This window comes from Bison bison, unplaced genomic scaffold (genome assembly GCF_000754665.1).
Source record: "Bison bison bison isolate TAMUID 2011002044 unplaced genomic scaffold, Bison_UMD1.0 scf7180017864267, whole genome shotgun sequence".
Taxonomy (NCBI): Eukaryota; Metazoa; Chordata; class Mammalia; order Artiodactyla; family Bovidae; genus Bison; species Bison bison.
In genome coordinates this window covers 1,059,618-1,069,205 of record NW_011494839.1, presented here as the reverse complement: position 1 = coordinate 1,069,205, position 9,588 = coordinate 1,059,618, and the positions used below count along the sequence as shown (strand labels likewise).

General features: G+C 41.3%; 1 protein-coding gene across 1 annotated transcript in view; it reads right to left on the bottom strand.

Annotated features, from left to right (window-relative positions):
- CPA6 (carboxypeptidase A6) overlaps positions 1 to 9,588 on the bottom strand; it is a 300,483-nt gene that overhangs the window by 250,440 nt on the left and 40,455 nt on the right. The window lies entirely within an intron of this gene.

Genomic DNA, 9,588 nt, shown 5'->3' with positions numbered 1-9,588 from the left:
CAGCATACACATATCCCCTCCCTCTGGAGCCTCTCTCCCACCTCCCCATCCCAGCCCTCTAGGTCACCACAGAGCACCGAGGTGAGTTCCCCATGCTATAGAGCAGCTTCCCGTTAGCTATCTATTTTATACATGGTTGGGGTTTCCCTGGTGACTCAATGGTAAAGAACTCACCTACCAATGCAGGAAACATGGCTTAGATCCCTGGATTAGGAAGATCCCCTGGAGAAGGGAATGGCAACCCACTCCAGTATTCTTGCCTGGGAAGTCCCATGGACAGAGGAGCCTACTGGGCTACAGTCCATGGGGTCACAAAAGAGTTGGACATGATTTAGCAACTAAACAACAACAAGTGTATATATTTCAATGCTACTCTCTCAATTTGTCCTACCCTCTCCTTCCCCTGCTGTGTCCATAAGTCCTTTCTCTAGTCTCCATTTCTATTGTTGTTCGTCTCTATTCCTGACCTGCAAACAGGTTCCTCAGTGCCATTTTTCTAGACTCCACTTAAAAAACAAAGGGTGCAACAGCTCTTCATGATGGTTTCCTGAAAGTGTTTAGAGTCTAGTGATTATTTTCTTGCGCTAAACTACATCTAACTTCAGATGCCCTAAACATAGCAAGAGAAATGAGAAAACATTGAAGGTTTTAAACAGATCAAAACTTCAATTTAGGCATGTGTGAAGCTGTGGCTAGAACCAAATTCAGAGGAGGTGAGCAAGAGAAGGCTCATTTATGAAGGCTCATTATAAAGAACTGTAACTCTCTGTTAAGAAAATGTTTTTACTTCTGCATCAAAATTACTGCAATGCTGAACAGTAACTGAAGATCTAGCTCAGTGGCTCTCAATCTTCTTTGGGACTTAAATGCCTCTTCCCCCCACTCTTTCTTGAATTCCAGGTTTGGAAAGATCATAGCTGCCATGCATTGGAGAGTGTAGGCACACAGAAAACCCTGCATAAGTGCTTGCTATTATTACAACTGCTACTGTATTGGGGGCTTCCCAGTTGGCACTAGTGGTAAACAACCTGCCTTCCAAAGCCAATGCAGGAGACTTAAGAGATGGGGGTTTGATTCCTGGGTTGGGAAGATCCCCTGGAGAAGGATATAGCAACCCACTTCAGTACTCTTGCCTGGAAAATCCCACGGACAAAGGAGCCTGGCATGCTACAGTCCATAGGGTTGCAAAGAGTTGGACACGACTGGAGGGACTTAGCATACACACACACTACTATATGCAGCTTATTAAATAATTTCTCCATTGTCTAGTAAAAGAATATTTTATATCACAAATAATTCTCGTGAGGACACAGAAACACTTCCACATGATGTTAATACCATTTCCCCCCCCCCCCCCAAAGAACAAAGAAACTCAAGGTCCTAATGATTTGCAGCAGCTTTATCACAGCAAATAAATGAAAGCCTTTGGAAATACTGAAGCAGTGGAACATGCAGAGGCCCTGTCTGTATGTTTATGGGTCCAGGGAACCCAAGTTCAGAACCACCAGGTTTACTTTAATGGTTCCTTTCCTTTCTGAAAAGGCATTTTAAATAGTCTCATATGACCTAGGAGTTAAAGTTGTTGTTGTTTAGTCACTAAGTTGTGTCCAACTCTTTGCGATCCCCCCAAACTAAAGCACACCAGTCTTCCCTGTCCTTCGCAATCTCCCAGAATTTGCTCAAATTCATGTCCATTGACTCAGTGATGCCATCCAACCATCTCATCCTCTGTCACCCGCTCTTCCTTTCGCCGTCCATCTTTCCTAGCATTAGGTTCTTTTCCAATGAGTCGGCTCTTTGCATCAGGTGACCAAAGTATTGAAGCTTCAGCTTCAATCCTCCCAATGAATATTCAGGGTTGATGTCCTTTAGGATTGACTGGTTTGAGCTCCTGGCAGTCCAAAGGACTAACGAGGTGTCATCATTCGATCATTAGAGTTGTCTCAATAATATAAAATGATGAATGAATGCTCCCTATGATGGATATTTTTTGGAGTCTTATCCATAGACCTCTCCACCGTGTCTACAGGGCTGAGCCCCAAGCATTTGGTTTGAATGACCTGAATCTATATCCATGATCTTGACTGGCTGGAATGTGACCGAATAGACACCAAATTCTTTCTGCCTATGATTTAGGATTTTAACTATAATACAGGGACTGCAAACAAAGATCAGATGAACACAGAGCTCTTAAAGAAAGGTCCATGATCCTGCCTTGAAGTCCCCAGAGCCCTGCCTGAATCCTTGCAACAAATTTCCCATTTTGGTTTAAAGTAGCTCAAATTGGCTTCTGTTACTCACAAACAATAAACCCTTAACCAATATGCAATTCAAATGCTAATTTGTTAGAAACCCCAGACTATCTATGATAAAAAACAGAAACTATCAGATTCATCAGAGTGTCTATGGAAAATCTGAAACAAATTTATAAGTACCAGCATTCTTTTCCAGGGCCCCAGGACATAAGAACAGATGCTGTGTTTGGGCTGGTGATCACACTCAGATTAATCCAGTTTGTGGAACTGGACACCATGTCTCCTCCTTAATATGTTTGCATCAGCTCATTGACACAAGCCTAAGAAGGCTCCAGGTTTATAGTGGACGAGGGGAGGGGGAATCCAAACCTTTCTCCAACATAAGTGTGTGTGTATACAAACACTTGTGTGTGCATGCACATGTGTCTGTGCGTGTGCACACACACACACATACATGAAAGATAGAGAGGCATTTCTCAAAGAGGGAGGTCAGATCCTATGGGGGTGGTTGAGGGGAAAGGGAGAAGGTGTCTGAACCAGTCAACAGTGAGTATTGAATGGTCTGAGGGAGGTGGCAGTTGAATGAAAGACAGTCTTGTAGCAAAGCAGTCACCATCCCAGCGGCATGATTTCCCCGAGAAGAAACAGTGGTAGACAGGCTCACAAAGCCATACAATACTTCAGAGTCCAAGCTGACCTGCACTGATATGGATCCCAGATTCCCAGATCCTCAGAAGAGGAGGGTCTCTCTCGCTTTCTTCCCCTCCATTTTCCCCTGCCTCTGCATCCCACCAGTGCTTTGGTGTGGTAAGTGTGCAGCAAACCGCACTGATATGCGCACTTGGGCTGCTCCCTGGAGCTGCTGGAACAGAAGTGAATCCCAGCACAACCTGGGTGGAAGATGACTCAGCCACAGGGGACAGCATCGATCGAGGGTCAAAACAGGAATGTAGCGGGAGCAGATCTCCCTGACCAGGCCTTGGCACAACTTAGGTGGAGAGAAACACTCAGCTGGGCAACTGGGGCTGCAACCTTGTATCCTGAAGTGGTCTAGCAGCATCAAGGACACCACTGTCCAGTTGGAAGACACACATTCCCACTCTCAGTGGACAGCCAGCTCTGTTGGGGCAATAGCAGGCGGAATTTTGTCAGGGACGGCAATCAGCCATGCATGTGAATCCACACAGCTTCCCATGCTACACAAAGCATGGAGACACGAAACTCATCGCAATTGTCTGGCTTCGCCACAGTGTAGACATTATCTTGCACATAAGAAGCAGGATAAGGATCCCACTGAGATCTGTTTTGAGAAACTTAAAGTGGAAGCATGAATCCTCATGAGGGCGAGTTCTGAAATGGAGATGATTAGGAGCTCAGAAAGCTTTCTTTCCCAAAAGTAAACTAATTTTAGAAACTAACACCTGCTCTAGGGACAACTCATCTTTCACTAGCCATGCTGGTCATTTTAATAGACAAGAAATAATTATCTGAAGTTTTGTCTTGGCAAATTAATAAAGTCTGAATAGAGAAGCTAATTAAGTAGCTTGTCTTCAGCCGATTCTTAGCCAGGTCATTTCCTCATTTCAGATTCTTATGGGGGACTCTTAACAAGTCATTTAGTCCTCACGGCTCTGTTTTTCAAAAAAGAGGAGGGGAAAAACTCTGCTCTAGCAATTAAACTTTGTGGAACTAACAGACACCTTCTGTGTAACAAGAAGACAGACATTAAGTGCCCTGGGAAGTTTATAGGCAGCCTGGGAATAGCTCACCCATTGTTTCTACGTCACCCAGATTTATAATTGCAGTTTCCATCATAGGCATTTGACACAATGAACATTTCTAAAGTGCTTCCCAGTCTCCAAATGTTTTCATTCAGTTTTTCTTCATTTTGAAAAGAAGATTGATTTTATAGTATACTGGCTAGTGGGAAACTATTATTCTATATTAAACTAACTTCTGTTTGTATTTCTAGTTAATTACTGCATTCAAGTCTATTTACTTTCTGCTCCTTTCTCTTAGCACAGGAACTAAGGTGTAATTCAGGTGCTCTGATTTTTAAATGCCAGCCACATATGAATTTTAATCCTGTTGGTTTTACACAAGCTCCAGGTTCAATTAATTGTGGTCTCAAAAGTAGTTTTAAAATCTCAAAGCTAAGATTATTGTCTAGAAATGGGGCTGTCATTAAATATTCAGAATTTTGAATTCTGCCCATAAACACATCTGATTATATACACTATATCATGTATAATAAGCAGATTAATATATGTATATGTATATCTATGTATCATAGCAGGTCCTGGGGTACACAGATAGACCATGGATCTCTTCACCCACCCCATATCCAAAGATGCACAGCATGATACCATGGGTAGAAGGTGGAGTATACAGAGTATACTAAAACAGAAGGGATAGTGAGGTTGGAGGGGCGAAAAAAAGGTGTGTTCAGGTGCTGACAACTCCCCAATGATCTTAGGGTATCTCTTATTCTAATACAGAATCATAACTGGGATTGATGGCAGATTTAGGTTAACTTTTTTTCAGTATGAAAATATCCTTTACTTACAGAGTGGGAAGAGAGTGAGAAATTTTTTGTTTTTCAATTGAGTAATGGTTGATTTACAATATTACATTTAGTTTCAGGTGTACAACATGGTTCAAAGCTTATATAGACTATACTCCATTTATAGTTAATGTAAAATATTGGCTATATTGCCTTTGCTGCACAATATATCCTTGAAGCTTATTTAATTCTATACATAGTATTGAGTTTTTAATTCCCTACCCCATGGTGAGTCTCCCTCTTCCTCATCCCACTGGTAACCATTAGTTTTTTCTCTATATCTGTGAGTCTATTTTTTGCTATATTCACTACTTTGTTTTACTTTTTAGATTCCGCATGTAGATCTTTTCTGGTCTTTCCCATCTTTTCATCAACAGTTGTTCTGTAAATAGTTGTAATTCTGGTGTGCCCATGAGGGCAGGTGAGCTCAGAGTCTTTCTACTCTGCCATCTTGGGAACTCCCTCAGTCAACATTTAAAGTTTAGGATTAAGTGCCTTCCTAAGTAACATCAGTTGTTTTATTGGCAAAATCAGCAGCTCATAGACTGGGCTAACTGGAAATGTTTTGTAGAAACAGAGCCATCATAATATTCAATTAGAGGCACATTTGATTAATATTTAATATGCATCCATTATCGGGATCCTGTTTCTGCTCTCAATGAGTTTACAGTATCATTTGGAAATTTAAAACACACACACTAGGCTTCCCTGGTGGCTCAGTGGTAAAGAATCTACCTGCCAATGCAGAGGACACCGTTTGATCTCTGGTCTGGGAAGATCCCACATGCCCTGGAACAGCTAAGCCCGTGTGCCACAACTATTGAGTCTGTGCTTTTGAGCCTGGGAGCCATAACTACGGAAGCCCAGACACCCTAGAGCCAATGCACTGCAAGAAGGGAAGCCATTACAATGAGGAATCTGCACACTGCAACTGGAGAGCAGCTAGCCTCTGCTTGCTACAACTAGAGAAAAGCCTGCATAGCAATGAAGACCCAGCAGAGCCAAAAATAAATAAAAACTTAAAAATACATACACTTTAAAAATCCAGATTAAACAAAGCAACTGAAAATCTATTGTAGGTTTACAATATCAGAAAGACACCTCTGGACTACAGCCGCTGTAAGTCTCCCTAAAGGAAAGTCCTATTTGGCACCGAAAAGGACAAGGTATGAGACTTCAGTCGTCTCAGGGCCAAGACTTATAATTGGGTTGTTTTCTCGATTTCACAAAAGCAGTGGCCTTGGGTTGACTGACCCCTCTCGGTGTTTCCAGTCTACAAGATGGACCCCAGCAGCAGCGCCAGCAGCACCCTAGGGTCTGTTAGCAATGCAGAATTTTAGGCCTCAGACCCCCTACATCAGAATCTGCATTTTCACAAAATCCCCAGGTGATTCCTATGCACACGAAGTTTGAGAAGCTTGGCTGTATGTTTTTTCTACAATTCATATATTTAGCTTTTCTCCTATGTTCTTTTAAAAATGTCTATTCTGCTTCTGCCTTTACTGTCAATAAAATTAGCCCCTCCCTACAGTGTCTAAATTGAAAAAAGCAAGACAGTGGCAGATTTTAACAGATTTTCCACCTCCTTCTTCCAGAGTATTTCAACCACATGCACATACCAGCTGTTTACCTCTGTGAGTAGACAGTATAATAAATGCACCTAGTGATCAATCAAGTTGATCTAATTAAATGCCTGATTATAGATACAGGTTAAAACAGTTGGTTATTTCACAAAAACAATGAAAAATGTCCTATGTCACACGAAACTGCAAATTCTTTGATTAATATGGCCTCAAAACACAATAATGGTTCTAATTCATACATTTGTAGAACTGTTCTGGATTTCCACACTTGTTCTTTAAAATAATGAAATGTCCTCTAGAGAGAAACGACACTCTTGTCTAACTCAAAATGTTTCTTTTTTTTGGTAATCAGATAGATGGACTCTTCAGACTTTGAGGCCTTTGTAAAGAAATCGAATGTTAGAGAACAGAGAGATGGAAAAAATTAGTCATCAGTCAACTGTATGCATATGGCCTTGATAGAAGACTGATGAAGTGGAAAAAAATGAGTTTTTAGAGCATGGCCTTTTTCTTATTCATAACTGTATTCTGAGCTACCTCAGTTTACAGTTGAAAACTATCAACTGCTCCAGGAACATAGGTTGAAAATGTGTATCATTCCTTCACTGTTGGCAGCATAGAAAAACAAACACCATTCCACAAATGATAGGTTTTTAGATATGAAGGAGGAGTGGATCTGTCCTAATTAAGTGGTGGGGCACTGCAGCCCTTATTGAGAGAAAACCAAAACCAAAATAATGTCAGCACACAGGTCAAAAAAGAAGTATTCTCTATTTTTCCCAGTTCTTCTCCTTGTCCCCTTCCTTCTGGAAACACCCTTCTTTGGTCTTTGAAGGAAGAAATTAGGAAAAATAGCCAGCCTGCAGCAGAGAAAACAGCAGGGACTTTGAAGCCAAGCAAATCCGAGCTTGGATGTAATTGCCTTAAGTGTGTTTTCAATCCAAATGGCATAGATGAGATGAAGAACAGCTGCACAGGGGGTGGGGGAAGGGAGTCCTGGAAACAAGTGCTGTAAAATACAGAGAAAAGGTACCTCACCATGGCACTGTTTGTGGCTCTAGGGTGTGTGGGCTTCCGTAGTTATGTTTCAATATTGCTGAAAGCATCTAAAAAAATCTGTATTAATTCTTACAGTTTTATCCCTAAACACAAACACATCCATCACATGCCTCATTGTAAAAGAGTTGTTGTTCAGTCTCTAAGTCATGTCCAACTCTTTGCAGCCCCAAGGATGGTAGCATGCCAGACTCCCTGGTCCTTCACTTCCTGGAGTTTGCTCAAACTCATGTCCATTGAATCAATGATATTATCTCACCATCTCATCCCTCTTCTCCTTTTGCCTTCAATCTTTCCCAGTGTCAGGGTCTTTTTCAATAAGTTGGCTCTTTGCATCAGGTGGCCAAAGTATTGGAATTTCAGCTTCAGCAACAGTCCTTCCAATGAATATTCAGGGTTGATTTCCTTTAGGATTAACTGGTTGGATCTCCTTGCAGTCCAAGGGACTCTCAAAAGTCTTCTCCAGCACCACAATTAAAAAGCATCAAATCTTCAGTGCTCAGCCCTCTTTATGGTCCAACTCTCACATTCGTACATGACTACTGGGAAAACCATAGCTTTGACTATATGGACCTTTGTCTGCAAAGTGATGTCTCTGCTATTTAAGCAAGTAAAATTCTTCAAAAGAATGAAAGTGAAATTCTGCCAGCCTTCCACTCCTAAGAGATAACAACTGTTAGCCATACGCTGTATGTTCTTCTAATAAATTCTTGATGCTTTATAACTTTAAAATTATGTAGTATTTGATATAAACAAAATATTAATAATCATTGTGATAGGCTGAATAATGTCCCCCCAAAGATATCCATAGTTCATCAGGCCCTCTATCTGTCAGATCTAGTCCCTTAAATCTATTTCTCACTTCCACTGTAAAATCATAAGGGATTTGATTTAGGTCATACCTGAATGGTCTAGTGGTTTTCCCTACTTTCTTCAATTTAAATCTGAATTTGGCAATAAGGAGTTCATGGTCTGAGCCACAGTCCATTCCCAGTCTTGTTTTTGCTGACTGTATAGAACTTCTCCATCTTTGGCTGCAAAGAATATAATCAGCCTGATTTTGGTGTTGACCATCTGGTGATGTCCATGTATAGAGTCTTCTCTTGTGTTGTTGGATGAGGGTGTTTGCTATAAACAGTGCATTCTCTTGGCAAAACTCTATTAGCCTTTGCCCTGCTTCATTCTGTACTCCAATGACAAATTTGCCTGTTACTCCAGGTGTTTCTCAACTTCCTACTTTTGCATTCCAGTCCCCTATATTGAAAAGGACATCTTTTTGGGGTGTTAGTTTTAAAAGGTCTTGTAGGTCTTCATAGAACCGTTCAGCTTCAGCTTCTTCAGCATTCCTGGTTGGGGCATAGACTTGGATTACTGTGATATTGAATGGTTTGCCTTGGAAAGAGAGATCATTCCGTCGTTTTTGAGATTGCATCCAAGTACTGCAGTTTGGACCCTTTTGTTGACCATGATGGCCACTCCATTTCTTCTAAGGGATTCCTGGCCACAGTAGTAGATATAATGGTCATCTGAGTTAAAACACCCACTCCAGTCCATTTTAGTTCCCTGATGAACTGTGGACGGAGGTTGGTGGCACTGTACAGGAGATAGGGATCAAGACCATCCCCATGGAAAAGAAATGCAAATAAGCAAAATGGCTGTCTGGGGAGGCCTTACAAATAGCTGTGAAAAGAAGAGCAGTGAAAAGCAAAGGAGAAAAGGAAAGATATAAGCATATGAATGCAGAATCTCAAAGAATAGCAAGGAGAGATAAGAAAGCCTTCTTCAGTGATCAATGAAAAGAAATAGAGGAAAACAACAGAATGGGAATGACTAGAGATCTCTTCAAGGAAATTAGAGATACCAAGGGAACATTTCATGCAAAGATGGGCTCGATAAAGGACAGAAATGGTATAGACCTAACAGAAGCAAAAGATATTAAGAAGAGGTGGCAAGAATACACAGAAGAAATGTACAAAAAAGATCTTCACGACCCAGATAATCACGATGGTGTGATCACTGACCTAGAGCCAGACATCCTGGAATGTGAAGTCAAGTGGGCCTTAGAAAGCATCACTACCAACAAAGCTAGTGGAGGTGATGGAATTCCAGTTGAGCTATTTCAAATCCTGAA